The sequence below is a fragment of the Cupressus sempervirens genome, chromosome 5 (genome assembly GCF_028749045.1).
Source record: "Cupressus sempervirens isolate cs-2001-9-10 chromosome 5, ASM2874904v1, whole genome shotgun sequence".
NCBI lineage: Eukaryota > Viridiplantae > Streptophyta > Pinopsida > Cupressales > Cupressaceae > Cupressus > Cupressus sempervirens.
The window spans coordinates 578,929,377-578,955,326 of record NC_143122.1 but is presented as its reverse complement, the minus strand read 5'-3'; the positions used below and the strand labels follow the sequence as shown (position 1 = coordinate 578,955,326).

The following is a 25,950-nucleotide window of genomic DNA, read 5'->3' as shown; positions in this document are numbered from 1 at the left end:
ACCGGAACACCCTAATTAAATTAGTTATTGATTCTCAACTTCTGAGAGTCACTTTCTTGCAGAAAGCAGCCATGTCACAGATAGAGGATAAGGATGACCAGTAGGAGGTTGAATTGAATACTCTCCATGCTGAATAAGAGGCAAAGAGTGTTGGCTTTCAAGCAGACAATTTCTTCGTGAAAATTTGTACATAGAAGTCAAAATCTGAAACCAAGCATGAAAGGAATTTCACACTGAATCACCTCACAAAGATTTGTAAAGCTGATAAGGGAAGCTCACCATCCCCTCATTTGAGGGATATAAAGCTTCATCTTAAGTTAGGATCCAAATTTTGGGTACCATCTTTTCATTGAGCCCTATGCACAAGGAGGAAGTGGTTAAATTCGTAATCCTATACATGGAAGGAGTTGTACATGAGTGATGGTATCATGTGTTAATCACTCAAGGGCATAGCCCTATCACCACCAATGAGAATTTTAGTAGGAGGTTGTAATATCCTGGACAGGATATTTACTGATTTCTCTTTGAAATAAATAACCTGAACTAAAACCTTGCAGATATATTCGAACACAAACGAATACAGTACAATAGCCAGCAGATGTTTAATCAAGCTTCTCCTTAACAATAATACTCAAACTCAGAAATAGGCAAATGGAATACAATACGATATTTGAACCAGAAAATTTTTCACCAATTAATAACCAGTTCCTTTCAGCTTTATATTCAGAATTCCAAGCATAGGCAGATGTAATACAAACAGCAATAAGAAACCAGTATTTTTTTTTCCACATAAATCTGTTTGCCTTAGAATGATATTAAAGATTCAAGCATATAAAAATGTATTACCAATCAGCAGGATTAAACCAGTAGTCCTTCAACACTCCTAAATACGCTATTGTATTTTACAACAGCAATACAATAACCAACAAACTATAAATCCAATATTAAATACAGTTCTACAGTCAGATTGGAACTTAAGAGAAGAACCTGTAAGCACAATTGAGACACCTGAAATGATATCTCCCTTGACAATGGATTTTTGTCCACTGTCTGCCTGCACGAGGGGCTACATCCTCACACTGGCTGAAAGCTGAAGCTTTCTGAAAACTCTCATAAGAGAGAACTGGCAATCTGAATAGAAAATCAAGCATAACAAAGGATAGAGCCTCTTCTCCTTTTATTCTCGCAACGATGAACCCTCGACTTCTTTTCGTATTATCTTTCCACTTCCTCTTTTGCCCACTTGGAATATTAATTTGACTTTTAATTAATGAAGTTTCAGCTCTCATAGTCAATGTAAATATTATAGTGATGACCCCCTTAATATTTCTAATGTCCCCAGAAAAGGGACATTACAGAGGTTGGCTGACACATTTGAGAGGCAAGTCCTAGAGGAGCACATTAGAAAGTCGGTAGAGATAAATATCATGGTTTAGTGCATACATATCAATATGTAGATGATTTGTAGAGGGCACCTGTGATGGTACCTAATATGTCAAAGAGGCAACTGACTCCTCTTCATGGAATGATTGTAAGAACCCCTCAGAGGCTTAGTAGAAGATCTTGAACCAGATTGATTCCAATGAAACAAAAAAGGGCCCTTGAAACTGTAGAACGCTACAACTAGCAAATCCTTCCAATGGTCTGCTGCTACAGGTATGACTACAGGATTACCAGAGCAACAACAAAGGACTTTGCAGAAACCTTCCCACAAAGTTAGGGGTGCACCATCTTGACCTAAATAGAATAAAGAAATGAGACACTCTTAGGATTCAAAAGTAGGTAACAGACCCATATTGACACGCAGAGGAATCAACTACGCTTCAGCTAAAAGGAGCCTTGGGACCCAACACATATGTGCTTGGTAATGGAGCAAGTATATTTGTTTGAGGTCTACTTAAGGCACAGAATGTGCAGTATAAGGTATCACCAGAAGGTCTTCTCGTGATAAAAGGGGTCAGCTGACATGTTAGCTCATTCAACTTTGTCTCGCATGAGAGAAAGCAACAATATTTAAAATGCCCTCATTTTGACATCCGTGGTATGAGAGGTTCACTTCTTAGGACTTCCAGCACAGGGGTAGCATTGGTAAGTTGACTAGCTACGTAGAAATCATTAGGGTCAGTTATATCATGAAATAAAGCAGATGAGGCAGCTAATGATAGTTAAATAAAGAGATTAGAGGGATGGATTTGTCAGTTAATTGCCATTGATTAATGAATGAACTTGTCAGTTAAAGTGCCATAGGTTTCAGGACTGGATTGCCTATGGTTGAGGAATACAAAATTAAAAGGAAAGCATCGTATATATGGTGTGTTGGAATGCCAGGAGAGGGCAGTTCACAACTTTGGTAAGAAAAAACCAACTTCAATACCAGGCTTGTTATGCTGTCACAGAAGCTAGTGAAGTTTGGAGATGAAACCCTTCGGTCATGACAATCAAACATTGACAAAACCCCTCAAGAAGCAATTATCAAACTTTAGTGTGGATGGAAAACATAAGGAACAGATCAAAATTCATGTGACTCTAAAACATAAGAGGTGTCCAGATTTGCATATGTATCACACTAGTATGTTTAGATTTGTAAGTTGATCAGACTGATAGATTTCAAGTTGTACGTATGTTGGAAGAAATTTTTTTAAAAAACAAAAAATATTTATTGCTGTATTTGCTATTATGTATGCATTTAGTTGATATTTTAACAAGAAAATTGAAATTTTATGGCCTTAAAAAATCATGAAGGCTTTTAAGTATGATGATATGCATCAACAATTACCTGCGGATGATTGACACTCCACACAACTTTTTGCAGAAATCAACCCCAGTGTAGACAGAATCTGTCCAAAACAGCCAAAATTCTTTAGATGTACCGTTAAAAAAAATGACCACAAGTTATATGCTCAAACTTGCATAAATTGCAATGAATCAGGATCAAGTGCTAATAATATGCACATGCAATAATATTATGTTTATGGTAGCAAAACTAATTTAATATGCCTTGCAATTAAGAACTAATCATATGATTGTTATCATGAGCATCTGGTGACGGGTTTCTCAAACCCATCTTGATTGTGCAGGAAACATTATCCTAGCTTTAATGTGAAGATAATCCTGTACCAAGATTAGGTGCTGATTTTATGTGAATGCATTAGCATTGTCCCTGATACGGAAATTTATTTAGTCCGTGTTGTAATTATAAACAAATCAAATGATTGAATTTTTAAACTGCTGGTGAGGGTTTTGTCACAACCAATGTGATGGTGCAAGAACTTTGGAATGCTATAAGATAAGGACTGGTTTGACTTGAGATAACCATAATAGTATATGCATCATATATTTCAGAACATTGAAACGCTATAAGGGGTCTGCTATTTGAATTTCAGATCATCATTAGGATATGTACATTAGAAAGCTTGGAATGCCATATGTGACCCTCCATTCCAATTCGAAGTCACCATTGTAGTTAAGGCACTGTACATTCAAGTGGTTACCTTGAATTTCGTGTATTCACATTGCTTCTATTGATTAAAAAAATTGTGATTGTCTATGCTCTCTATAAATTATTTTCACAACAATTATGAAGTCCTGGAGCTTCACCCCTATGAGCATCACCTAGATCCAATGAGTGGTAAGTGTCCCATTCATTCTCACGAGAGATGGGTTCATGTAAACCACTACTTATGAAACATGGGTCAATGAGTTTGACTCAAAAACTACACAGTTGAATCGTGATAGCAATATTACAATTTGAGTTGCTGTGGAAAATATCTTCTACTTATCAATTGATGAGCTTAAGGGGATTTCTAAGGCACAACACTTGGTGAAGGTTTTGCAAATGTGGTTGCAAACATAGTGGGTTTAACCATGGAGGAAACTTCGTAGTTAAGCGCACTCGAGCTGGAGTAGCACTGGGATGGGTGACCTCTTGGGAAGTCTTGGTACTTCACCCCTATGAGCATCACCTAGATCCAACGAGTGTTAAGTGCTCCATTCATTCTCATGAGAGACGAGTTTATGTGAACCACCACTCATGAAACATGGGTCAATGAGTTTGACTCAAAAACTACACAGTTGAACCTGATAGCAATATCGCTGTAACATACGAATTTTTCATAACCAATTTTAAACTCCGAATAATCTGATTTTATAAGTAACTGATTCCATTTCACATGACAATGATTTCTACTAACTGATTATAACTGAAAGAAACTCTTTCCAATCTAACTGTCTTTCATATTCAGCTGATTTCACAAGAAACAAAAGGGAATATTTATGCATTGCTAACAATTTATCTACTTCTAACATATTCAACTAAAAATAAAGTAACAGTTAATTATATCAACTAAAATGCTTACTCAACATAAAAGTAAATGTTTACTCCATCTAGAAATTAAAGTATCTATCTATTCTTTTAAGGGTTAAGAGTAAAAGAAACATACAGTGATAATGAAAGAAATCCATTTATCTTGTTGTCCAAGCCTTGCCATTGGTGAGAGGAGAAGCATCATAGTAATGAGAATCACTCGAAAATCGCGTGAATCAGCGATTCAGCAATAAGATTCAAGGTGGGCGATTTTTTTGGAGTCGGGAATCGCCACACTCGATTTTTTTGGATGAATTGCATGAATCACCGGTATCAGCAATTCATCAAAAAAATTGCATGAATTAGATGAAAAAATCGGCAAGAAATTGCCCGCGGCCAGAAAAGTATGGAGTTGTAAATTTAAAAAAAATAACTTGTTTTTTCTACTTTCTTTTTGACCTATTCTCTTTGTTATAACCCTAAAGGGCCTTCTATTTGTTAAGCATGAGTAGAAGAGAGGAAAAGTGAGAGAGAAGAAGAGAAAAGAAAAGCCATAGGTTTCTAACTGGCAAAAAGGAAAAGCACCAAAGAGATCAGCAGTCCATTTGGGGAGGCCATCAATTGCATTGGGAGCATTAAGGAGCCAATATCAACACTCCTCAACTCATTTGCAAGAGATAAGTGCTCTCTTTTTTTTTGTATGTTAGTGTATTATGCATTTTTTCTTAAATTTTTAGTGTATTATGCATTTTTTGTTAAATTTTTATAGTTTTCAAGATTTTTAGTTTAAATCTTGAATGTTCTTTATTTTTACTAAGTTGCAAACTAGGGTTTGTTGTTTTGTAGCTTTTATTAGCTTCAAACTTTGATATTTTACATTTTAAAAATTATTGCAGCAGCCTTTGCTTTCATTTTTCACAAATTCGCAATGGATAAAAAAGATGAATGTTGAAAATATAATGAAGAGTTTCCTGGAAGAACCAAATATCAAACAAAATGTATGTTTTGTAAAGAAAAAATAACTTCTGGAGGTATTTATAGATTGAAATAGCACATTGCTGCTATACCTGGACACGATGTTACAATTTGCACTCACCAAACTCCTGAGGCAAAATGCACTTGCTTAATGGCATTAGAAAAAATTGAAAAAGACAAAGCGAATAGAAAAATGCAACTTGAAGGGTTAAGGGGTATTGGCTCCCATGTTCCTGTATCCGTAGCCGCATCCACATCTACATTTGCATCAGCTTCCACATCCGTAGGTTGTGTTGGAGAGGGTTCTTCTAAGCCTCCTTTTTATCCTAGTTCTTCTACTCGTGCTAGTACTAGTGCTAGTTGGTCACATACTGAGACAGAGTCCCACACCAACCTATTGCAGCCTAGAGTAGGGAAAAACAAAATGGATAGTTACTTTGTGCCCCGCACTACTCCTGGTTCCCAACCCACGCTTGAGGGCATGGGTTTGAACAAGGAGATTCATGATGCTGCCAAAAAGGAGATATGCAAATTTTGGTACTTTTGCAACATTCCATTTATTGCAGCCAGGTAATTGATTCTTTTTTCTTTGTTTTCTTTAAAGTTAAAATTAAAAGTAAAAGTAAAACTTTAATTATATCTACTTGTTTTATAATTTGAGTCTTTGACATCTAAATTTTTATTTGTGACAGGGCTCCTTATTGACAGAACATGATAGATGCAGTTGTTATTTGTGGTCCGGGGTTTAAAGCCCCAACTGAGGCTGAGTTGAGCGGATACCTCTTGGATGAGATGGTAAAGAACATGAGGGTTGAGCTCGAGGAGAACTGAAAGGAGTGGATTGCAAAGGGTTGCACCATCATGACTGATGGTTGGACAAATAAGAGGAATAGAACACTCCTCAATTTTCTTGTATCCTGTGGAGGTGATTGATCATTCTACTTTCCTACATACATAATTGTAAATTTTGATTTGTTGAATGCTAATTTGTTGATGATCCATTTAATATTATAATTCGTTGTTTTGTTACTTGTAGGATATACCATGTTCATCAAATCCATTGCTGCTTCCGCACATGTAAAAAATGCCACATACTTATGTGAGGCTATTGAGGAAGTCATATCAGAGGTGGGGGAACAAAATGTGATCCAGGTGGTGACGGATAATGCAGCAAGTTATGTTGTTGCAGGTAAACTCTTAACTTTTCAAGTTTTGAAAATAAATTTATTTGAATTTTGAAATTTGAATTTCTAATTGACTTAAAATTGTTGTAGGTAAACTTTTGATGGAGAGGCACCGCACCATATTTTGGTCCCCTTGTGCGGCACACTGCATTGACCTCATGTTGGAGGAAATTGGCAAACTTGAGTTTGTCAAGTCATGTGTGGAAAGGGCAAAAAACATATGCAAGTTCATTTATAATCATTCATTTGTCCTTAGCACAATGAGGAAGTACATAGGAGGCAAGGAGTTAGCTCACCCAGGTATCACGAGGTTTGCCTCGAATTTCATCACCCTGCAGTCCTTGTTGACATTAAGGGATGAATTGAGGAGCATGTTTGTTGGGCGGGAGTGGATTTCCTCTTCCTATGCTATGACCACTGCAGGGATAGATGTGGCGGATTGCATATTTGATGAGGATGGTTTTTGGAAACCTGCTAGAGAAATCCTTCAGGTAAATTTATTGCAATTTAGCATTTAGTATTTTACTTTTACTTTAAGTTTTATTATTTTATATTTAAGTTTTGACTCATTTTTTGTTTTACTTTATATGTAGGTCACTGAGCCCCTTGTAGCTTTGCTACGAATTGTTGATGGGGAGAAGCCCTCTATGAGCTACATTTATGAGGGCATGGATAGAGCCAAGGAGGCCATCAAAGCCCAATATACAGGAGTGCAGGAGAGGTATGGCCCTATTTGGGACATCATCGATAGCAGATGGAAAAATCAGCTCCATCGACCCATCCATGCAGCAGCTTACTATCTGAATCCGGCATTTCGTTTCCATCCTGAGTTTAAGGCGGATGTGGAGGTTCTCACTGGCTAATACACAGTGATTCAGAGGTTGAGTAGCGATGAAGATAGCGTTGCTGTGATTGTTGAGCTAGACCAGTTCAACAATAAAGAGGGGCCACTTTTCTCTGGTAGGATGGCCATAAATGCTCAAACAACACTACAGCCAAGTAAAAATTAAATAATATATTCAATGTTCATGAATCTAGATTCTAAACCTAAAGTTGATTATATAATGCATTAATTTTAGAGTTGTAATTTGTAAATGAGACTAATTGTTTTTGTTTTTCCTTATTTCAGATAGATGGTGGCAAATGTTTGGGGCCACAACCCCAAACCTTCAAAAAATTGCCATCCGTATTCTGAGTCAGCCGAGCAGCGCTTCTAGATGTGAGCGCAGTTGGTCCATGTTCGAGCACATCCAAATAGGTTGACAATGCAGAGGTTGAATGATCTTGTCTTCGTTCATTACAACCTTCGTCTTAGGATCAGACAGATTTTGGGCACTGACTCCTCTCTGATTATTCTGGAGGAGATTTTACTTCTAGTTTGACAAAAACTATTTACTGTATTGCTTCCCACCATCAGCATTCCACATGAGAATGTGATTTTGTACCCTCTATGCATATATATATATATATATAAACTCTGCTTGTTTCTTTTGTGTTCTTTTTATTAAAAATTACATGCATATTCTCATTGAATATTGCAAAAAAGATGATTTTTTAATTAAATTTGAGCTATTTTTTAGGTTCCCAAGTTTTTCCCCATTTTTTTTACAGCTGGCTATTTTTCCCGAATAAACTTTCTGGGGCTTCGCGATTTGTTGTCGAGTGACAGTTTTCCAACTATGCTAGCAACATCACCGTGTACCAAGCAACACTAAACATCATTCACCTCTTCCCCCTTCCAAGAACATTTTAATGAGGTTTTTAAAAAAAAAGGCAATCAAAATCCCTGTGAATTGGGTGGGCCCCACAAAGAAAGAAGACATCTCGAATGTTCTTGATCACAACAATATGACCTAGGTTAACAGGAGTCTCAACTATTTTTCTACTGTAGTTATTGTTGAAAAGAGATTGTTTGAAGTGTGGAACCTATCATGGAACAATCATTATTTTGTCAATGATGTCAAACTTGCTACTTATTGGTAAGACAACTGCTTTCTAGTCTAAATGTTATCCTTTGTTTGATTGATGAAGAGGATTTGAAAAGATAAGATAACAAGAGTACCTAGAGAAAGGTTGAGTTATTTGGTGTATAAAAAGAGCATTAAGACCAAGTAAGACATTGCTATATTATGTATTGTTGATCTACTTAAGGTTAAAGAAGAGTTTTCATAAAAAGTGCCTGTCGAGCCTGGCCGAGCAAACTTAGTTCAGGCCAAGCAAAATTTAGCATGTGTCGAGCATTAGAAAAATATAGTATGTGTCGAGCATCAAGTAAATAACAATAGTGACCAAGCAAGGAAGACTTAGTTGATGCCAAGCAACCCAGTTTTGGCCGAGCATCAAAAGACTATTATTGCTAAGTGAACAGTGTGGATGTCGAGTGATAGTAAAAAGAGTTAATCGAAGATTTGACGAATCTGAGCTAACAAAGTTGATTTCTTGAATTGTGTGAAGCGTGTGGAAGATTTCTATGATGAGTTGGTGGCACAAAATTCAAGACAAACCGTTTTGAGGCAAATTCAAAGAGGATTGTAGAAGTTTCTAAAAGGGACTAAAATGGAAAAGTGGGCAAATTCATTGAATCTTACCTAACCCTAGAATGGATGATTGTGGTCAAGCAGCAAAAGACCTAAATTCTCTATTTATAGAGATAGCAGGCCAAAAGCAAGAGCTATCATGTGCGAGAACCTAAGGAAGACAAGAAGTCTAGGGTGTTACTTCATATGGTGGCTGAATAGAAGAGTCTACAATTGGCATGCAAAGTAAGAAAGCTTGAGAGGTTGAAGGTTGGAAAGGTGAACAAGCAATCAGAGATAAAGGGTATGAATGCCAAGCAGAATGGAGGACCGAACAAGAGATATGTAATCTGCAAGTGAGTAGTGTTCTATTATCAAATCAAGTCCTGTTGTTACTTTCTAACAACTGTATCATTAACTATGATGATCGATGAAAATTTGATGGCTCTCGTGCGTCAAGACTACGTCGCAAGCTAGGGCACCCATGCCCTAGCTCTGTTTCGTGTTCTCTCTGTTAGTTGCGCAAGTGGGTGATTAGGGGTTTGCAGGGTGCAGAGTTGGGTGGCTGTTCCTGCCAGGCCATGGGCTGGGTCATGCTCCGGAGGAGTTTCTTGCCGTGCGTGGGGAAAGTGTGAAGCTTGCCTACTGGACTGTGTTGTTCGTGGGCAGTGGGCATGGTCGTTTGGGGTTTGATTACCCGTGGTTTTGGTCGGTTTGCTGTTGTGAAGGAAGGAGTGAAAGTGTAGCGTTGAAGTTGGTAGGGATTGAATTAAGGGTGGAGGGTTTCCCTTTTTATTCTGTGGATCTTGCAAATGGCGGATGCTAGGGGGGAGACAACAATGTTGAGCCCTCGTATGGATTTTCGAGCAGCTTTAGGCCCTAAGTTTTCAAATCAAGGGATGAAGACTTTTGACAATAATCTGTTCTCTCTGAACTCTGGGAATGTCGATTTGGGATCATCTAATGGCTCAAGGATTACGAAGACCAATGGTTGTCACGAGAGGTGCAAGGAGAGGCCAAAACTGGTGGTCCCGATTGAAATGATTGCGAATGATGTTGAATATTATTCACATCATTCCCTATATTGTAAGTTCTTAGGGATGAGGGTGTCCTTGCAATTATTGGAAGTTTGGGCTCGGAGGACCTGGGAGCCAGAAGGGGAAATGGAGATAATGTTGTTGGTGAATAGCTATTTCATGGTTACTTTCAATTGTATTGCTGATCGCAATAGGGTGTTTGAGGGAGGCCCTTATTTCCACAATAAGGTTGGGTTGTTTATCAAGCCATGGCATGCTAGCTTCAACCCCGCAGAGGAGTTACCTAATCGTGTCCCGGTATAGGTCCGGTTACCAAGATTCCCAGTAGAATGCTGTCGAGAGGATGTGTTGCATCTTTTGGCCTCAGTGCTTAGAAAACCTATAGGGACTTCATCGCAGACCTTGGGAAAAAGGTACTGACTTTTGCTCGTATTTGTGTTGGAATTGATCTAAGTAGACCTTTACCAGATGCAATAGAGATGTGTGCGGGTTCTTATTCTTGGGTGCAACAATTGGACTATGAAACTCTGCCTTTTCGTTGTCGCCTTTGTTGAGAATATGGTCATTTGCAGCAAAGATGCCCAAGGAATAAACCTTTGGAATCCCTTCCGTCACAACTTGTGAGCAATCCTCCTGAGACAGATAAAGGGAAGGGCATTTCTCCTGGTGAGGCAAGTGTTTCTGATGGTTTTGTTCCAATCAGGGCTCGAAATCAGAATAGGGATCAAAAGAGGTCTTTTAAAGAAAGGCCAGATGATACCTTTAACAGGTTTGAGGTGTTGGATGAGCTTAGCCAACAGGAGGTGAAGTCGGGTTTGATCAATTTGGACCACGGGCTTATGGACTTAGCTCAGGAGGATCCTGTCATTGATTCTACTATGGATCACCTAGGGGATGAGTGTAGGCAATTGATTGCTGACCAGCAAAAGGGGACTTCTGAGGCACAGGAACCCTTGGCCATTGTTACAACAACAGGTATGGATTCTCCAGCTATTGAGCAACACATTGGTTCAAGTTCAACAGTGAAGATTAAGCCTCCTCCCAAATTGGGCCATCTGCAAAAAGATATCAAAAAGAGTGGGGCAGAGAGACTTGTTAAATCTGGCCGAAAAAAGGACGTGGAAAAGATTAAATTAGTTGGTGAAAATTTAGTGGAGTCGAGGGCAGTTAGGCCTCTGGATTCTATTTTTTCATGCCCCTCGAAATGATTGTTTTGTCATGGAATGTGCGGGGCTTGAACAGCGGCCCTAGACAAAAAGCAGTTCATGAGTTAGTCAGAAAACAAGGTCCTAATGTTCTCTTTTTGCAAGAAACTAAGCTATCTGTGGAGAATATGCAAGGTCGGGAGCCTAGGTTGTGGAGTAATGGGGAATGCCAATGCATTGGAGCTCAGGGTGCTTCCGGGGGTTTGGCTTGTTTATGGAATCCTCGAAAAATCAAGCCCCTTTGGTGGATTTCCTCCAAATCCTCTCTGTCCATGATTGCTACCTGCCTTGTGACAGGGGAGGTCATTTTGTTGTCCAATATTTATGCTCCTACTGATTTCCAGGGTAAACAAGTTTTGTGGTCCCACATTAGGATGATTCGTAGCATGTTTCCCTTTCATCCTTGGATCTTAGCTGGAGATTTCAATGCTATTTGTGAGCTGGTTGAGAAGCGGGGTGGTACAGGAAGATTGGAGCCTTCTGCACTGCTGCTTCAAGACCATATTAATTCCCTGAACCTTGTGGATATTAAACCTAGAAATGGACAGTTCACCTAGAAAAATCGTCGGAGTGGAGAGTTTTGTATTGCAGAAAGGTTAGATCAATTCCTGGTTTCTTGTTATTGGATTGGAGGGATGTGGTCATCTTGCTCTGAGATCTTGGATTGGAGAGGATCAAACCATTGGCCTATTAAACTGTCTGCAGAGTCAACTCGGGTACTTCGGAAGCCTTCCTTCAAATTCCAACTTATGTGGCTTCGGGACTCATCCTTGTATGATTTGGTCTCTGATTGGTGGAACCTCGGTAGACCAGCCTATGGCACTTCAATGTATATTTTTGCTAAGCTTCTTCAATATGTTAAATTTGAGCTCAAACGATGGAATCGTTTCCACTATGGTAATGTCTTCCTTGAGAAGGCAAGAGCCCAGGCTGATTTGGATGATATCACAAGAAGGATAAGAGAAGAAGGAGTAACAGATGTTTTGCTTCAGGATGAGGCTCGGGCTATAAAATTGCTTGAAGAATGGGAACTACGAGACGAAATGTATTGGAAACAAAAGGCACGAATTGAGTGGCTTCAGGAAGGGGACAAAAATACAGCTTTTTTCTTCAACTCTGTGAAAGCTAGGAGACACAGTAACTCTATCTCGGGGTTGGTGAATGATAGGGGAGAGCATCTTTCTTCCTTTCCAGAAATGTTTAAGGAGGCAGTACAGTACTTTGAATCTATCTTTAGAGAGGACTCACAAGGGGGGTCTCCTGAGGAAGCGCAAGTTCTTTCATGTATCCCCTCTCCTGTGACCGAAGATATGAATCAGCAGCTCATGAGGGATATCTCGCTTGAGGAGCTTGAAGGGGTTGTTTTTTATATGAAGAAAGGGAAGGCACTAGGTCCTAATGGCTTCCCAATTGAGTTTTTTCAAGAGTTTTGGGATATCATTAAATTTGACCTCCTGACTGTGGTTCATGAGTCTCAACACAATAAGCAGATGTTAAGGGCTCTAAATGCTACCTTTCTAGCTCTTATCCCCAAGAATGAGGGGGCTGATAGGTTGAGCCAATTTCAACCCATCTCTTTATGCAATGTTATTTACAAAATTATTTCCAAACTTATTGCAGACAGGTTGAAGAAGGGGCTTGCTGATTTGATATCTGAGGAGCAAAGTGGCTTTGTTGCAGGTAGGCAAATTCTAGATGGGATTGTTATTGCAACTGAGGTCATCCATTCTATGGCTAGATCAACAAAAAAAGCGATGTTTATAAAATTGGATATGGCCAAGGCATATGATAGAGTAAGGTGGTCTTTCCTGCGGTGGGTTCTTAGTGCCTTTGGCTTTGCGGAGGATTGGATTCAATGGGTTTGGAGCTGTGTTACTTTATTCTCTTTCTCGGTGCTTATTAATGAGAGCCATTCTGAGCTTTTTGGGGCTTCAAGGGGGCTTCGTCAAGGAGACCCTCTTTCCCCCTATTTGTTTATCCTTTTGGCGGAAGGCTTGGGGAGATGAATTAAACAAAATGTGAAGTATGGTTCTATTCAAGGCTGGAGGTAGGGCGGAGCCTTACCCCCGCAGATCCACTTGCAATTTGTAGATAATACTACTTTGATGGGGATGGCTACAATGAGGGAGGCATCCAATCTTTGTAGGGTCTTGGATGTGTACCTGGCTGCCTTAGGACAATAGATTAATGATGGAAAATCGTCCATCTACTTCTTCAATACTCTGAGCTCTATCCAACAAAGGATTGCTCACAGCTTGAGATTTCAGATTGGGAATCTTCCTTTGAAGTATCTTGGCATTCCCATCTCGGTGAGTAGGCTTCCCAAGGAGTCATGGCAAGTTATTTTGAAAAATTTGGAGTGAAAGTTAATCATTGGACTCACCATTGGCTATCCTTTGCTGGTCGTGTCCAGTTGATTGTTTACCGCATAGGTTAATTAAGAAACGCACACAGATACTGAACAGTAGAACTCTTTTGCATATGCCAACAGATTACATAACTGGTGATAAGATGATTTACAATGTACCCAGACGGGATATAAATACTATCCGCTGAACCTTCCTGAAGGAGTTCGTCGGCCACAAACATTATGTCCGCTACAAACTATTTACCCGTCGGCTACATAACAAGAACTTTCCTAAAGGGACCCGTCGGCTGAAACACATTTTCTACTGACGACATCATCCCCCCCCAAAAAGAAAAGTCGTCTCCTGACGACTACAGAACAAAACTCAAACAACTAATACAACAATATTGATCTACCATAGCACTTTCACATTCACCCCGTTGCATCTATAGCCTTTGCTAACACAATACTGACTCCTCAAGCTGACCTTGATAGCCACCTGTGCTGCTTTCTCTACTTCCAACTCCTTGGTACCCTGAGCCAAGTGTAGCTGCACTTCCTCCAACTAGATGATCAACTCCTCCCGAGCTCTCTACGCATCCACCAAGACAGCCTCACGGACAACACCTACTCTCAGTGCCTCTAGTACACAGACACTCCATGCCTGCAGCAACTCTAAGTCTTCTCAACTGGTCAGACTCCCACGACTAATATCCGCAACGACCAGGGGTCCAGGGGGCAATGCCCCCGGCAGAGTCGGGGGGCCCTCACGAGGTTTTGGGGCAACGCCCCAGGTGCGCTCCTTGTCGCAGTACCAAATTAGCACTATGAAACCCACACAAAACTGCATGGAACACACTGTTTCTATCATTTTTTGCCGATTCCACTCTTTCTGGCAACCACTGATGCTTCCCCTTACCTTCGGCATCATCTGCTACTCATTCTGAGCATTCTTGATTTGTCGACGTTTTCTTCTTCTTCTTTTTTTATAGCTCCTTTCCCTTCTGATTGCTTTCTTTTGCCCTTCCTTTCTGACTGCTTCTTTTTGCTCGTATGCTACACTCCCATGGCTGTACGCTAGTCAAAATCAAATACTGCTACTAGCCGTACGATTGCATTCAGAGATATACATTTTTGCTGCTCTTAACTGCAAGGTCCGTACGGACATCAGACTTTTAGAAGAAGCCGTACGGTGCTCATTTGATAAGATCGTTGTACAAACGCATCAAATATCCTTCCAAAAACTTGCCATATGGACACCTCAGATATATCGCCGTACGGACGCATCAATGATGAGAATTGAAATATCTTAACCCTACTTGAAAGTTCGGACGGTGAGACACTTAACTTTTTAAATCCGTACAGTTGTGATCAGGTACCATATTGTTCAAATCCATAAGCCAAACGCTATTCTTTAAATCCGTACGACAAACTAGGAAGGAAATCCGTATGCCAAAACTGGGATTCAATGTTTTCTTCAAAATCCGTACAACCAACTATATGAATCTATCCTTCACATCCATACGGTGTCCTTCAGGAGACCCCAATTTGCTATACGATGCCAGGCTGCATCTTCTAGATAACTTTGAAATCCGTACAGCAAAGACATTTCTCCCTGTAAAATCTGTACGATGAAGAGAAATCCCCAAAATCCGTACGGTGATTTGTAAGTCGCCAATAATATTCTCCAGCGTCCGTACGTCGTACGGTAGAATGTACGGTGCATGCTTAGGTAACTTAGAGGCCGTACGGTGCAGCTTTAAAAGCCATACAGTGACTTTCTCACACTTTTTTTTTCAATTTTTTTTTTTTTCTTTTTTTTTTTCTCTTTTTTTTTTTCAAATTCAGAACAGCAGACTCAATTTTCCATCCCAACTTCGTCGTTCTGCAACGACGAAGGAGTCGTTCAAAATTCATTCTACGATGACGGAGTCTTCCTAGCATGGTACATCTTTAGCCTCGACCTGTTCACTGCCCGCGGCACTTCTTGTCCATCCACAGTCCACAATTTTATTGCTCCATTGTCGCATACCTCTTGAATCTGGTAAGGCCCAACCCATCTGACTTTGAATTTGCCTGGTTTAAATTCGTTCCATCATATTCCAACACCCACTGACCTGGTTGGAACCTGTTCAGTTTCAGGTGCTTATCATGCCACACCTTGCACCTGTTTCGTGTTACCTTTGTGGCCCATTGTGCCTGCAATCGTCAAGGCTTCTTTAAGTTACACGATCTCTCCTTCAAGTTTTCCATATCGCCCAGTTTGTTCTCGAAGCTCCGTACCATAGACTCCATCAGTTGCCCCTTCTGATCGTCAATAACCCCTGCACTCTGTGCTACTGCAACTTTTATTGAACCCTTCCTCTTTGTTTCCTGTGTAGGTTGTATCGTGTGTCTCCCTTGTTGTCGGCACTTTTCGACTATATCTGTGGTTCGACGTAATACTTTCTTCCTACGCAGTCGTACAATGGAATCTTTCCTCCTTTTGGGTTCGTACTGTATGTTCTTTCCTTCAGCTTCAGTCATACCCGCCTTTCCTTCTTCGGCTTGTCTAAGTTGCTTCGGACATTCATTTCCTTCTTCGGCTTCTTTGTGTTTCATCGGACATTCATTTCCTTCTTCTTTCTTACCTTCATCGACCCTTAACATATTACAACTCGGAAATAGCTCATAATCCTCTATCTGCCAATGAAAAAGGTCGTTCAACGAATCTAGATCGTCATCACTCGAACCTCCTTCCAGTCTCAATACACCCTCTTCATCAAGTTCCATTCTTTTCTTCCCTTCGTCATTCCCTTCACCTTCACCTTCACCTTCGCCTTCGCCTTCGCCTTCGGCATCTGACGACAGGGCTTCTTCGCCGACCATTTGAGTGTGCAGATCAATGACAAATTGCCGGCCTTTATTTTCCAGTGATAAGGTGTTCTCTTTCCAGTCCTGTCGAGCTCTCGCTTCAATAAGCCATCCACGGCGCAAGATGGCGTTGTATCCTTTTCGTTTCAACGGAATCACCACGAAATCCAACAAGAACGGCTGAGTGCCAATTGTTACCGGCTGTACCATGAGGATGCCCAGAGGTTTAATACCATGTTGATCTGCTGTCAGCAACTGAAATTTAGGAGGCCACAATGTCGATTGTCCAAGCTTCTTCCAGGTCTCTTCGGGCAAAACATTTACGCCGGACCCTCCATCGACTATTGTGTCCATGAGAACATGTCCGAGGATCCCCATCTCGATGACTGCAGGATGTCGTTCGGATGTAAGGGCCAGTAACATTTGGTCTTCTCCACCTGCAGTAATTTCCTTCCCTTTACCTTGTTCTCTTGGTATCTTCGGAGCTGGCGCAATATTCGTGAGAGCGGATCGGAGCTGAGGCATTGTAAGAAGCAAATCATTTATCTTGACTGGTACCTCTGTTTGCAAAATTTGTCGTACAATGTTCTGTTCTACGCAGTTCCGTATGGAGGTACCAGGCGTGTTCTTCAGGTGTGCCATTTCTGCCTGTGTTGCTTTCTAGATCTCTGCCCGTGCTTCGTCCAGTCTCTTCTTTTCTTCCGCTGGGTCGGGGTACACTTTCGCTTGCTTCCGCGTGATGGCCAAAACCTCTTCTTCGTCCCTCCCGATGGTGATCAAGTTTACTCCCGGCTTCGGACACCTAGCATCTTCATGATCACTAGGTCCACACCATCTGCATAACAACTTCGGTGTGTTTGCCATTGTACACTCTCGGGCGAAGTGACCCCACAGATTGCATGCGCAGCATTGAACTATCGGCCGGCCATTGGCATCGTACTGGATTCGACTCCTCTCGCCATTATTGTTGTTGTTTTGACCGCGTTGATTGTTTCTATATCCTCCCGATGTGGCACCTTCCAACTGGTGTTCCCGTTCCCTCTTGACAGGGATGCCTCCTGCGTCAGGAACACTTGCTGCAGTGTTCTTGTTTTCAAATTGAAAGGGCATTCCTTTACCGAGTGTCCCATAATCTGGCAAATCTCACAAAATTGATCTTTTGGGCAGGATCCCTTCATATGGCCTTCTTTCTTGCACTCCGTACACCATAGGTCATTGACCTTAGTCTCCTTGTTCATGTTTTTGAACTCTTTCATCATCCGAAGCATGTCCTTCTGAAGAGAACGGACTTTCTTGCTGCTGCCTTCATCGTCACTACTATCTTCTCCTGAAGGCTCATCGTCATCTGAATCAGATGAGCTGGTCTTCCTCTTCTTCTTTGTCTTCTGTTCACTTTCGAGGTTCAATGCCCGATTGTATGCTTCAGTATATGTCGATGGTGGCACAATCTTCATCTTTTTCTGTAGCTTCGGGTGAAGGCCTTCAATGAACCATCTTTTCTAGAGCCCATCTGCCGGCTTATTCTCCATTTTACTAATTAAGTCTTTCAACCTCCTAGCGAAGACCCGTACTGTTTCATTCTTCTTCTGCTTGGTATTGAATATCTCATTGACGATCTCATTATCATCGCGCAATATTTGAAATTTTGCACAAAACTCCTTCTTAATGTTATCCCAAGTGTTTAATTTTTGTGGATCTGTGTCAGTAAACCAATCAATCGCAATACCCCGTAGGGTGGCTGGAAACTATCAGACCCATTCGTTCGCATCTGTTATGCCATTCGCTCTCCAGATTGTTTCACATGTTTTACAATGTCGAATGGGATCAGCTGCTTCATCACCATCAAATTTAAGTAACTTTTCTTTCGAACCTGCCATTATCACTGTATGTTGGGGGTTTTGTTGTGTACTTGCACTGTTCTGAGCTCCCGTGCTATTTTGAACACCCGCGTTGTTCTGCACACCCACGCTATTCTGCACACCAGCGCTGTTTTCTACACCCGTACTGTTTTCGGCTTCCGCACTGTTTTCAACACCCGCACTGTTTGCAACACCCGCGCTATTTTCGACTTCTGCGCTGTTTGGTGAAGAAGAGGTTTCGTCAACCGAAGTTGTTCGTTTCGGAAGTATATCTCGGACGAAGAGGTCACTCCATGCTCGTGCTCCTTCGGCACTCCGAGCCATGCGAGTCGATCTCCTTCCGTCAGGATTCTCTTCCCGTGGTGTATGCAGGTTCAAAAACTCCTCCCTCGCTTCTTCCACCAAATCAAGTCGTTGTCGAGTCTCCTTCAACAATCCTTCCACGCTCTTGTTTCCGTCGGCAATCTTCTGGAATCTCCTTTGGTGCTCTGTCTGCTGAGCCAAAAATAAATTTTCTTGCACAATGCGTATGTCATCCTTTTCCTTCAGCTTATTCTTATCTTTGTTCAACTGATTCAACATTTAATTCATATTCGCCTACCTGCGTACTAGGTCCATCGAGCAATGGCGCCAAATGTTTACCACATAGGTCAATTATGAAATGCACACAGATAATGAACAGTAGAACTCTTTCGCATATGCCAACAGATCACATAACTGGTGATAAGATGATTTACAATGTACCCAGACGGGATACAAATACTATCTGCCGAACCTTCCTGAAGGAGTCCATCGGCCACAAACATTATGTCCACTACAAACTATTTACCCGTTGGCTACATAACAGGAACTTTCCCGAAGGGACCTATCAGTTGATACACAATTTCTACCGACGACATTGATTAAGTCCGTTGTGCAGGCTTTGCCCATTTATAGATGCATGCTCCAGGTTGCACCTATGGGCTTTCTTAAGGATCTAGACTCTGTGATACGCCAGTTTTATGGGCGGGCTGCTTGGAGACCTCCAAATGGAGTTTGGTTAGATGGGAAGTGGTGTGTAGTCAGAAACAATACGGGGGACTAGGCTTGAGGCAGTTGGCTTTGACAGGAGAGGCGTTGGCTGCTAAACTTTATTGGTGATGGTGTAATGAGCAGGATAAGAGCTGGGCAATGGTTCTCTCTCAAAAGTATCTTCCAGGGATTCCTCATTCCGATATTTCCAGGTATCCACTTGGGGGGAAGGGATCTATGATTTGGGATACTCTAAAGAAAGGGGCTAAGTTTATGAAGGATGGATTATTTTGGATTTGCAAGAGTGGGGAGCAGGCCCAATTCTGGTCGGACTCTTCGGATGGATATCCCTCAATCTTATCTCAATTTCCTAACCTTGTGTTTCTTTGTCAGCAGTTTCTGGAGGCGGGCTGGTCACGAGTGAGTGATTTTAAGTCCTTTTTCCCCTGTGGTCAGATGGAAATGACTAAATGGAAGTCCTCAGATGATTGGCCGGTTGCTGATTTACAGGAGGAATGTGCTATGCTACAAAATATCCTTTCCAGTAGAAAGTGTTGTTCCCTCCGGGAGGACAATGTGCTTGCCTGGTCTCCCAATTCTAAGGGGACTTACACGGTTGCCTCTGGGTACAGCAGATTGATGTCTCAGAAGATGGTTCTGCCTGAAGTGCAGTGGTGGAAGATGGTCTGGAACAAGCTATCTTGGCCAAAATGTAACTGTTTTATCTGGATGTTGGCTTGGAATAAGTGTCTGACCTAGGACAATATTCAAAAGAGAGGATTCCACAGCCCTTCTATCTGTGTTATGTGTGGGGCTAATGAGGAAGATTCTTCCCATTTGTTCTTTCACTGCTCTTTTGCCCTGCAGCTTTGGCATTTTTGGTGGGGAATTTGGACAACTCCTTGTGTTCATGCTTCCTCCTTGACTGAGTTTTGGCAGGGGATGGGGCGTCCCCCCTCTATGGCCCCTTTTTTGCAGGAGGTGTGGTTTGTGGGGCCTATCTTCTTATTATAGCAGATTTGGTTGGAGCGCAATCGAAGGATTTTCCATGGAGAGCAGAGACTAGTGCAACAAATCTGGCAGAGGTTATTGAGCATGATTCAAGAGACAGTGGAGGCTAAGTGTGAAGTGGAATTACCTTTGGGTAAGCAAGATACAAAGTTGGTGGAGAGATTGGGGACTTTGGGGTCTTCTTTGGCGTCAACCAGGTTTAAGAGAAGGCGTCATGAGAAGCAAAAAATTGATAGGTTTGGTAAATGGCATCCTCCCTCCTATGGGGTCTTGAAGATCAATACTGATGGATCTTCAAGGGGTAATCCGGGTACATCTGGGATTGGCGGGATTGGTAGAGATGTTATGGGCTCAGTGATTTTTATCTTTTCGATTTATGAAGGGATTTAGACCATTAACTTGGTGGAAGGGTTGGCTATTCTTGTTGCTCTTGAGAAAGCTCACGCTCTAGGATGGAGAAGAATAGTTTGTGAATCTGATTCCCAAGTTTTGAGCAACATGCTTATTGAACAAAAAGTGGCTGATGTTAATTGGCAATTGGCTAGAATTGTGCAACAAATTCTGCAAATTAGTTCTTTGATGGAAATGGTGACTTTTGCCCATATTCCAAGGGAGTGGAATAGGGCAGCGGATTGTTTGGCAAAATGGGCTTCCGAACATGCTGAGGGATGGAGAATTGAGGAATGGAAGTTGGTTCCTCAAGAGCTTTGTTTGGACTTAAGGAGCATTCTTGATGAGGATAGGGTTGAAAATGATGTCAGATGATGGTGCTGGCTGTTTTATCTCTGTTTGGGGCTGTAATTTTGTTTCTTCTCGGGACTTTATGTCCTTGATTTCTTTGTACTAGTGTTTTTTGATATTTAATAAAGTTTTTACCCTTTTTTTTTTTAAAAACAACTGTATCATTCTGGATAAATCCTTTAGATTAAGGTTGACCTAACAGTCATTTGTAAATCCTTTAATCGGGTGACATTCCAAAGGAATGTTCTAAAGTCCTCTAACAAGGCTCACTCCTAATAGGGTGATTGAAATTATTTAACCAGGTCACATTTAACAATGTGTATTGTAACCTTTAACAAGGTTGGCCTTTAACAGGGCATCACTTCACAAGAGTGAAAATTGGTAGCATGTTACTGGTGGATCTTTCCAAATTGAATTTTCACATAAAATCCTTGTGTCAATTGTGTGAATGAGTTTGTGATATTTCATGCTTACATTTATGCAAAGTTATTTTGACCTAGGATAATGAACTACTAAGTTAAGGTATTGAATGTTCTAATGGATGCATGCACGAAATGGTTTTATGGATATGAATCAGTTAAGTACTGAAAAGTTTTATTTGTACATCTGGACTTGGGATAACTGATTCACCCCCCTCTCAGTTATTCTAATCATTCCAACAATTATTTTTGGTTTTTGATAATTCTATCTACATGTCCATCTATATATCAAGATAATTGTAAGGCGTCACCTTGAAATGTAGCAAAATAGAATCGCATTCATTATGAACTCAATACTGTCATTTTTTCATCAGTCATCCTTGCCATCCAATCAGCCAAGGAGTTTCCACTATTTCAATATTTAAAAACTCTAATATAATAGGAGAGGGCCCTTACCCCTGACATCATCAATTTAAATAAATTATGTGTAAAATGTGCACCATGACAACTTTTTATATGATAGGTTTTCATGTACTGTTTATTTTTATTTAACAAAGAACACGGGGGTGAATTAGTAGTGAATAAACTTTAGTCCAATTTGCAAATTAATTCAAGCTTTATGCAGAAACTTCAAATGATTTGATCAAAACAGAATATAAAACAAGCGCTAAGAAACCAAGCAACAATGCACAAGCATGGGATGTGGAAATCAAATGTGGGAGAACACCACGGAGAGAAATGCTGCTAGGATCTACTGTCCTAATCCAGCCTCATGGATCATTAATCCAATTACAATTTTAAGGGCTCCAGCACAAGGGAGCCTCCAAACCCCTGTAATTCCTCTTCCAACAATCTAAGCCCCAACTTAGACTATCAGAAACAGCTTTTTATACTAAGATTTCAAACTGAGAATTAACTCAGATCATTTAAAACTGATTTGCCTTCTACAACATGATCAAATTGAAATTCTGATATAACAACACAATTCTGATCTCTGCTAGATATCTTTAATCTGAATTTGAACCAGAATTGTTAACACATCATATTTGTTAGATCAGGCAAAACTGAAAGTGAACCAGTTAAATTGCAATCTGATCTTTATGTTTGCAATTGACGTTATCAAATAGATCTTATAGCTTGATGCTTCTGAGCTGTGGCAATTAAATCTGACTGTGTATCTGACATTTCTGTCAACAAACAAAATCTTTTCTATCACACAGTCACATAAATAAAATTGTAATACTTGAAGGCTACCTGCCAGTAGTGTATATGCATCCAGAATTTTACTTACTTCTCAGTATTCATTAACAGAAAATCCACGTCTCTCTGTTCAATGTCTACTCATCAAGTTTTCTGTTCCTCTGTGCTTGCCTTCAGACTTATTTGAATGTTTATTTTTCTACTCATAAAATACATTAATCATAGATATTCACACTGCCCCCAAGTCACTTCCAAGGAAATGTTTTTCTCATTCCATATTTTTTTATGATCAAGTCATAGAATCGAAGAGGAACTTATAAGTTTGAATTTTGTTTTAACTGTATCCTAGTTACAACTGTCTTGCTTCTTGAAGGTGACATGTGGCATTAGTTGAATTCCAAACTGTGTATCATTAGAGCGGTCAATAACAATTTGTCTTTTTGCTGGTAATACTAATGTTTAAAACCGACACCTGTTCAGTTTCGTTCAAGGCCTGATAATTACCAAGATGTTCAATGATTATTGGTTTGCTCTTCACATATGTTTATTGTGTCGGAAACTCTTGAAGACCAGAATTACCAATGATGTGGTAATGAAGACATTTTGCTGTGGCTTCCAACTCATCTTTTAAACAAAGCATAATTATTTTCAGAGTTAGTTTGACATTATCAGGCTAACTCTTTAACAGGCAGAACAAATTTAGATCTACTGCCCATAAAATTTATTGTTTTATGAGGCCCGATAGAAACAAAGCCTTGCAGGTATCAGCGTCTCCTTCCATACAAAATAAGCATATTTGTCTTTTTCTGAAAGCCCCGACATAATCAGAAGTTCTAGTCAAATATGGAAATATTTATAAACCTTTCGTTTCAAGAAACCTGGCATAATTTTACCATCAACGAAGATGGAGGTTATTCACTGGTTGAATATTATGAGGACACTCAGTATCATCAAGATGCATCTATTAATTGCTGTTGGTATATACCCTTGCTGAAGTAAGAAGTGTACAATATCATATTGCCATGGTGTTCCTGAAGGTAAAGATAAACCAACCTATCAACCTGATCATCATAATAAATATTCATTTCCAGATACGTAATCTGTCGACAGGAACAGTGAATTAGATATGTTAGTACTAGAGAATTCAAAAGGATAATATGATTGCAGCCTATCGAAACATATTGTTCTTTGCATTGTTATCAAAACCATGGTAATGTCTTTTTGATGTTCCTAAACAGTCAAGTATAAGACCTATAAAAGTTAATATTCTGACATCAATGACAAATGCTAACATTTACTTCTACTTTTTTTAAATTTTTTTGTCCAAATCTGAATGTGAGTTAGTTGTATGATTAATTTATAATAGTATAATTTATTAATATTATAATAAGTAAAGCAAATGAGCTATACTAAAAATTGTCACGGTATTGCAGATCCAAATAAAGTTCATATTCTATTGAGTTTGTCATAGGTCTTTGCTTTGAAGTTTAGCTAACAGCTCAATTATTGCCCAAAGCAATAATGAGAATCATAACATTGGTCATGCCAAGCCAAGGCGCAGTGCTATACTCTAGCTTCCTCTAAAAAACAAACCTCAACATATCAAGCAGAGCATAATGTTAAATGGTCATGACATGAACTATGCGAAAAAAAAGGGTTTTTGCTGCACTTCAGATTTTCTTTTTTGAGTTCATATTAAGCTAGCAATATTTTTAATTATGAAAAATCCAAGTGAGTTGTGTATTTCACATTTGCCCCAATTCTAGACATAGGCAGGCATGATATTTAAATGAATTTATATTAGGTGTACCAGCATATGTACCAAGAGAGAGGATGGTGTATTTTACAACTTTGAGAAATGTTTCCTGCAAGAAAAGGCATCTAAGGCACATTAGTACGAACATATGTAATTGGGATGTGATGCTACCTTACTATAGTTTACTGATGTAGTTTATGGGAACTTCAAAGTTTTAAATGTAATAGAAAATATTAACAACGTAACACTGGCGCAAGGGGGACGTCAGGACGGGGGAATGTTGGGATGGGAAAGGTAGGGGTGTTGCATACTATACATATAGAACTTGAAATGCTGCTTATGAAATGATGTTAATGAAATGATGTTACAATATAATGTACCAAATTGATTCCTGAAATACTTGAACAAAGAAAAATTGCAACACGAACCAAAATCTTTGGACATTCAACATAGTACATAGTAACATACCCAATACCTAAGTCACAGGGTTTGGTGAACTTTAAAGTTCAAAGTTTGGTGAATCCCTATAAAATTTAAAAATTCATCCAAATTCATCCTAAAATTCATACAAAAGAAGGCTTGGAATTTTTTTCTTAAAATCTATTTGACCAATGCACATTCTTGAGGAAAGCCTGTGTGAAAATGATAGCATGCAAAATGTAAGTCCATCCTAATTGATAGCATATTTGACCTCCATTTTCCTCTTTGTATTGGCACACACAATTGTTTTTTTTTTATAAGCAAGAGGCCGAAGCCATTGATTAAGTTGAATAAAACTAGTAGAACCCAAATCGAGGGGCACTAAGAGGACAGAGTTGGGGGATAGTCCTTCAGTATAGCCCTATATAGATCCAAATATCCAATGAATTACAATAAATATATTAAGAATAAGAACTTTGGGGGATGATCCCTATAAATCCTCTTGTGAACGATGTGCCTTTCTTTCAGTGCTACCTGGAAAAAAACATAGATCCAACCACCCACCATATCTCTATACTGCATGTTAGGAAGTTAGAGAGTCTTCGAATAACAATTATATGCCATCAAGATACTTAAGGAAATATATACCACATTAGAAAAAGTAGTCATAAACTCAAGGAGCTAGAATAAGAAACAAATAAAACAATAGATACAGTTAATAAAACTAGAAAAGACATGCTATTCATGAAGAAATAGTTTGGAACAGCCTGCTAAAAACATAATGTTTAATTACAATAAACAGAAATACTGAGCTCAAATGCTCTCATTCCATCCATTCCATAGGCTCAAGTATTTATTAAAGACATTAGATTGAAACAGTCATTTGAACAAAGGTAAGGCAGATTAGTCTACAGGCATGCGAGATGAGGGGGTGAATCCTCAACTTCTGAGACCTCCTCTCCCTCTGGTTGTGGAAATTCCAAACATTCTAAGCTCGCCTCAGTTTTGTTTTCCCATGCTCTAATCCGCTCTTCTACCACATACTTCTCCAACTAGTTTCTTACTCAAACTGGTCATAGCCACATTGTTGGGATATCACTATGAACCCTATAC

At 39.9% G+C, this 25,950-nt stretch overlaps 1 pseudogene across 1 annotated transcript in view; it reads right to left on the bottom strand.

The window, feature by feature from the left end:
• The window catches only part of LOC149557255 (uridine/cytidine kinase UKL1, chloroplastic-like), a 200,238-nt pseudogene that overhangs the window by 5,426 nt on the left and 168,862 nt on the right, over positions 1-25,950 (bottom strand). Inside the window, exon 11 of the transcript XR_016364861.1 lies at positions 2,777-2,837. The product of XR_016364861.1 is annotated as a uridine/cytidine kinase UKL1, chloroplastic-like (transcript). The remainder of the gene's footprint in view (positions 1-2,776; positions 2,838-25,950) is intronic.